Genomic DNA, 6956 nt, shown 5'->3' with positions numbered 1-6956 from the left:
TCTAAGAAGAGTAGCATAATATATACCTGAGACTCTTAGCATGAAGGATAAGGGGGAGAATATTTATCCTCCAAAACTAAAACTTAGAAGTTGTATGGGCACTGTAGTTCTGTCTCCAAATCTAGATTAAGTAGTGTTCTTTCACTTCTCTTTCCAAGTTTTTCTCTTCAGGTATTCACATTTGTTAAGCCATCTTGGAAATCCACGACTCTTAATTTTCCAAAGGCCAATATTTGCACACACACAAAATGGCACACACATGCACCATCTCTTCTAAAACTAGCAATAATTTTCAACTTTCAAGCGAAGGTCCTTTGTCTTAATCTGGACTTGGGAAAGAAGTGTTCTTTTCAAAGGGAAGGTACCCACAGAAATGCAGCTCTGTCCCCTAGGAACAGAACCTTCCACACTGTTATTCACAGCAGTTTAAATCCATTCCAGAAGAGAGTCTTTGATCTGCATTTGCATATACAAAGGTCCTTGGGGTGGTTTTCCCAGAAGAAAAGAACAGTCTTCATCAAAGTCTGGCATCCACCTGGTAGGAAGCACAGACCTGTTTGCAAATTTTAAGAGAAAGAGTTGCTATCTGTCTTTTCATCTGGGTTCAAAGATCTTGAGGTCCATTTTCAACCTGGGTCGCCTTGTCATCTGTAACCAATGTGGAAGAAAGAGTGGGTGGTCGCACCTGAGGCAAGCTCATTGCTTCACAACAGGTGATCCAGTGGCCAAGCCTCTGTGCGTTCTAGCACCAACTTAGCCCTCTGCTTACCCTCATTCTGCTACATGGATGGAAGAGAAGGTGGTAAGCAGGGAGATTTAACCGTGGATGAGCTGGAAGATTATCCTCCCACACTGAGCCTGTGGTTAGGTAAAGAAAGAGAGGTACCTGTCGAAGTAGAAAAGGTGTGGACTGAGACCTTGGCCCAAGGTCTGGAGAGAATGGGATTTAGGAGAGAAAGTGGTGATGTCAGCCGGTGGGGCAATGCTGAGGGGAGGTGGCCAAGCATCCAAGTGGGGGTGGAAGCTACAGCTCAGGGCACAGCATCTGCTCCCACTGGTTGACTTGTTGTTCTCGATCCTTCAGTCATCCTGGTGCAAACTCCAGAATGAATGGAGGCAGCGTTGCTGACTTCCTTCACACCAGCCTCCTCCCAGATTAAGGACGCTTCATAGGAGCCCGTTTCCTTGTTGACACGATTGGTAACAACCACAGGAAGTCATCTTTTGGGGAGTGGAGGGGGCCAGGTGTCTCCAGGCCTCCTTTCTGGAATCCCACATGGATAGCTGTACTCACAGCAAAAGGTGTACTTACAGCCCCACACTTATGGGCTGTTGAGCGCAAAGATCTCCAAGACACCCATTGGCCGTTAAACACTTAGAACTTCTGCTCTTCACATAGACCTCTATTTCTCCTTGTTTGGGCTACAGTTATGGTATATTACTTTATTTTTTTTTTCTCCTAAACTCCTCAAGTAGGGGACCGCTACTGAATTCCTCCACTTGGGTTTGAAGAGCTTGTCCTTTCGTCTGGAATCAGGCTGTGTTTTAGGTCTTCGATGGATCAGCATCCTCTCCTTCATCCTTTTCATCATCCCTTACTCCTCCCAGGATTCATTTAACATCTGCCTAGTACTTTTTACTGTAGCTGGGGTGGTTGTGAGTATGATGGAGAAACAGCATCCTCAGCTAGGTACTGGGAAAGAAAAGGAAGTAGCTGCTATTTAGCGGGGGGAGTCATGGACACCAACATTCCTAGCAAGGCCCTTCAGCCCCTTGCTTCTCCCTATATATAATATAAAGCACTTTGACATATAGCATCTCATTTTATTCTGTGAGGATAAGTAAGGTAGAATTTTCTATTGTCCTCATAGTACCAATGGAGAAACTGATGCCTAGAGAGGCTAAGGAAGTTAAGTAAACCAGATGTCTAGAAAGACTGGACTTGAAGTTACAAGTCTCTGGAGTCTCACTGTCTTACCTTCCTGCTCCGTGTTGCACCCAATGGACAAAGTAGCAGAGACAGTGGCGTTGGGAGATTAATATTTCCACATCAGCAACTTTGTGAAAAACACTCTCCTGTGTACTTTTTACTTATACAATGTCAGTCAATCCAAAATAGGCCAAAATATGGCCTATTTCTTCAACCCCCTGCCCCATTTACAGACCTGAAGAACTAAGACTCAATAGGAGGGCATGACAACCCACTTCAATATTCTTGCCTGGAGAATCCCATGGACAGAGGAGCTTGGTGGGCTACAGTCGCTGAGAGTCAGACCTGACTGAAGCAACTAGGCACACACACGCAGGTCAGAGCAACTTATCTAAGGGCACATTGTAGGTTTAGAGTCAAGAAGCCCCAGCCGTGCTTCCCCCTTCATCCCGTATCACCTGCCCATGAGGCAGTCGAGTTCAGGGCCCCGGGGAGTGGTTCTGAGGGGAAGGGAGGCAGGAGTCCAAGGAGCCCCCCACCAGGCGCAGACTGGGCAGCTGTCCCAGAGAAAATGGGCTTGACCCTGGCAGCCTTCCAGCTCTGACAGCTACATCTCCTGGGGGGTCAGGGTTGGAGAGAAAGAGCACAATCGCTGCTTATTTCCTGGCTGGCTGCAAGAACAGGGCCTCACAAATTGATTTCACCTCAAGCCAGCAGGAGGGATGAGTGTCTAGAGGGGCGTGCCTCTCTCTGTCCTTAGGGGTGTCCTCCGGGCAGCGGCGGGTGGCTCCTGACCTCAGTTGACCACCGTTAAAGGCAGCCCTGGCTGAGTCTCAGATTTGGCTGAGAGCGCCACAGAGCAAACAGAGCTCCTCATAGTAAAGGTACTGATGTGAATCAATTAAGTGAAAGGAGTCTTAATGAAACCTGCCCCCCACCCCGCCCCAGCCCTCGCCCTTCTCTCCTCCTTCCCTCCCCGCTCCCATCACCGGAGCTTGTTATCTTGCTTCCTAGTGGCTCCTGCGTTGCCACCACACCGACTCTGATTCACAAAAACCGTGTGTTTAACACAGCCACGGCGATACCTATAATGAGAGAGAGGTTGGGGGCGGGGAGACGGCACACTTCACCATCCCCATCTAGATGAGGAGCAAACAAAGAGATAATTATAAACTGTTTCTCTTATTGTTGCACTCGCATTAGACATGTGCGTCTCCCTCTCTCTCCCTCTCTCTCTCGCTCCCTTTTTTTTCTCCACTGAAAAGTAATTCTGTTGTGGAGATGGCACCAGGTGCACGGGGTGACCTCACACACACCAAATCGGGAGCTGACATCCATCACACTTTGAAATTTTGGATTTCATCATTTCCTGATCTTTCTAAAGGGATCACAGCACCTGGCCCTCACAGCTGTAGTTCATTTAGAAAGCAATTTAAAAACCGAGAAAAAAGCAAATGACATCTTGCTGTCTCAGCCTTGTCATTAAGTGCAGCAGAATGGCCTTCATTTATGAGGCACATGGCTAAGAATTAATATCTTTCAGGGCTTTCTCGAGCAGAGATTACAAAAGGTTTGAAAGACCACTAAATAATTAGTGGTATGACTGAGGCAAGCAAAAAAAAGGAGGGGGGGAGAAATCCCTCTTTTTCGTTCTGCAGAAGACGATGGGAAATTACACTGGCTTGAGTGTACCCTAACGTGGGGAGTCATCATTGCGGCATCCTTTAGGGACCACATTCTGGGCTTCCCTTTGCTTTCTTGCCCTCCCAGTATACTCATTACTCCCCAGGGATGTGTGTTTTAATTCCCCAGATAATGAACATCAGTCAGAAGTAAAAAATTAGTAATTCTTTTTCAAATGCTTTCTGTAATGGCTGGGCACAGCCTGAGGGTAGATGCTCTAACCATTTTCAAGTCACCTGATGGATTTCCCTATCCCATCCTTTCCCAGATCGCAAGCACCTTTAGACCAGGCTGACGAGAAATATTAGTCCTCTAGAAAGCCAGCACAGGATGGAATGGCACCAGATAATAATATCAGTGTTCCTGTTTTTCCAAAATCTTCCCTTTTCAGCCAGCTGAAATTTGGAAAACTGCTTCCTGCTCTGGATCTCATTTTTCTTAGACAGTAAAACCAATGGTTACAAAGACAAGAGTTCTGGAATCCTTTGGAAAGCTAAGATTCCAGTATATTGAGTGGGATTTCCAAGACCACTCAGTCAGCTCAAAAGTTTGGCCGGCACAACTCTAGGTAGGGGATCTTGGTTCCAGACTTCAGACACATGGAAAATAGAGTGCTAACTTGCTTTCAAAACTGGGCCTTGTTTTGAAAATTAATGATTTGTTGAGTACTACAATATGGTGTTCTTCCATGATCTGTAAGGTTCCTCATCACTCTTCAAGGTGGGCATAACTATTCTCTTTTTAAAGTCATTGAAACTGAGGTTCAGCCAGCTTCAATAATATGCCAAGCAAGTAGGCGGTAAATTTCAACCTGAGATTCCTCAGGTTCCACTGGACCAGTGATGTTTTAGCAGCATTGCAGCAATCACTGCAGTTGAATTCCTAAAATGGTGTCAGTTTGGTGTGTCTCAAACCCTGGAGTTATCCGGTCCCTCCCCAACTCTCACCTGCACCCCACAATCTGATACTTCTTTTACCTAATTGGTTTTTAGTTAACCAAGATGGAATTGTCCTGCCAAGTAGGTGTTTCCCAACATTCATTAAAAACTTATGGGCTCCTAAATGCATGAGAACATCTGCTAGAAGAGAAAAAAGAATACGTACTGTTCATATCATCCTAGAAACTTGCATGCATTTAGATGATACCCATGAATTATACCAACAACAGAAAGTGGGTTTTATAATCCATCTTTTATTAAGCAGGAGACCCGGCTGAGAGTCCCTTGGACTGCAAGGAGATCAAACCAGTCAATCCTAAAGGAAATCGGTCCTGAATATTCATTGGAAGGACTAATTCTGAAGCTGAAACTCCAATACTTTGGCCACCTGATGCTAAGAACTGACTCACAGAAAAGACCCTAATGCTAAGAAAGATTAAAGGTGGGAGGAGAAGGGGATGACAGAGGATGAGATGGTTGGATGGCATGACTGACTCAATGGACATGAGTTTCAGCAAGCTCCGGGAGTTCATGATGGACAGGGAGGCCTGGCATGCTGCAGTCCATGGGGTTGCAAAGAGTCAGACACGACTGAGCTATGGAACTGAACTGAATTGAAGGCTGAAGTAGGTTAAATAGCTATCTAGCATAGACCATGGGCTTCCCAGGTGGTTCTAGTGGTAAAGAATCTGACTGCCAATGCAGGAGATGTTAGAGATATGGGTTCTATCCTTGTGTTGGGAAGATCCCCTGGAGGAGGGCATGGCAACCCACTCCAGTATTCTTGCCTGGAGAATCCCATGGACAGAAGAGCCTGGTGGGCTACACTCCACAGGGTCACAAAGAATTGGAAAAATTTGGGTCCCGGCTCACTCTCATGGGACCTGCAGTGCCTGCTGTGTAGGGGGAGCACGTCTCCTCCCCACTGGGGTTGCCATTGGCCATATGACTAAATCGAACCAGCATGTCCTATTCCTCATTTGAGCCACAGCTTATATCCATTTTGTGTTTTCCTCAGTTTTCCAGTAATTTCTCTCTGTCAATAGGTGGCATGTTCCCATGTGACTGCTTCTCAAGCTTGGGCCCACCAACAAGAAGATGTGCAGAGTGGAATGCAGGCAAGCCACAGAGGTCATTCAGCAATGTAACCATGAACTGATTCATTTTCTGTAGGAGTTCACCTGTTGCTCAGTGGTTAGGATCGTGGGCTTTCACTGCCTGGCCCACGTTCAACCCCTAGTGGGGAAACTGAGATTGATACCACAAGCTGCACAGCCAAAAAAAAAAAAAAAAACCAAACATAAAACCAAAAAACAACCGAAAAACAAGTAATTTTTTGTCAAGCATGCAGTTTATTATTATTATTATTGCAACAAAACCCAGTGAAACCAAACTAGTATGTTTGATCAGTGTCTTAAGGCAGGGGCTGTTCTGCACTGATGTTATTCAAAGTACACATTAAGTTATGACTGGCCTGTGGTGCTATATAAAACTACAACTGGACATTGTCAGCAAATTAAAAAAAAAATAGAGAACAAAATAAAACGTAAGGATTGCTAGATCCCATGGGAGATGAGTCCTAGGTCTTCACGTGAGACATAAAAGGATCATCCACCTGGAAAGCAGATTTCTCCGAACAAGAGACCACAGCCATGACTTTAAGAGATGCACAGATATGCCGTGGCTTCCTAAAGAGAGAGGATATTGGCACTAATTCATCTCCTGCTTGGAGACTGTAGTCAACTCAGACTTTTAATACCTACCACACAGAGAGCTCTTGTTCTTTCTTTCTTATTTATTCATCTATGTATTTATTTATGTTTAAAGGAATCAGTTGGTTAGTTTTAGGATAACCATAAAGAGATGCCAAGAAAAGAGTCACTGGTTCAGAGGGTGCTTATCAAAGTCTATATATACTTTGGAAGTGAAAGTGAAAGTCGATCAGTCATATTCGACCCTTTATGACCCCATGGACCTTACAGTGCATGGGATTTTCCAGGCCAGAATATTGGAATGGGTAGCCTTTCCCTTCTCCAGGGGATCTACCCAACCTGGGGATTGAACTCAGGTCTCCCGCATTGCAGGCAGATTCTTTACCAGCTGAGCCACACGGAAGCCCGGGAATAATGGAGTGGGTAGCCTATTCTTTCTCCAGTGGATCTTACAGGCCCAGGAATTGAACCAGGGTCTCATGCATTGCAGGTGGATTCTTTACCAACTGAGCTATGAGGGAGTTCAGTCAAAAGTATATTCAGTTTTATAGGGGAAAAATCTTGTGTGTAGAGTGACTGGCTGCACCTGTTTACCTAGGAGTGAGGAGTTTCCTGGAGTGTGCAATTTTCTGCAAGAAATCCAGGAGAGTCCCAGGTAAACAGGGATGTTTGGTCATCATGCGTGGTGTACAA

The 6956-nt window shown here is 45.5% G+C and overlaps 1 long non-coding RNA gene across 2 annotated transcripts; it reads right to left on the bottom strand.

Annotated features, from left to right (window-relative positions):
• Positions 1 to 211: 211 nt before the first annotated feature.
• On the bottom strand, positions 212 to 2824 carry LOC123328727. 2 transcript variants are annotated; one of them, XR_006543756.2, is made up of 2 exons: positions 2635 to 2824; positions 212 to 1693 (listed from the first exon to the last, which is right to left on the bottom strand). It is a non-coding gene; the product is annotated as an uncharacterized LOC123328727 (long non-coding RNA). The 2 variants fall into 2 exon arrangements; XR_006543755.2 differs by lacking the exon at positions 2635 to 2824 and adding an exon at positions 1979 to 2362.
• Between the last annotated feature and the right edge of the window lie 4132 nt (positions 2825 to 6956).

This window comes from Bubalus bubalis, chromosome 12 (assembly GCF_019923935.1).
Source record: "Bubalus bubalis isolate 160015118507 breed Murrah chromosome 12, NDDB_SH_1, whole genome shotgun sequence".
NCBI classification, from domain to species: Eukaryota; Metazoa; Chordata; class Mammalia; order Artiodactyla; family Bovidae; genus Bubalus; species Bubalus bubalis.
The sequence above is the reverse complement of the archived record's forward strand: the minus strand, read 5'-3'. Positions and strand labels throughout refer to the sequence as shown.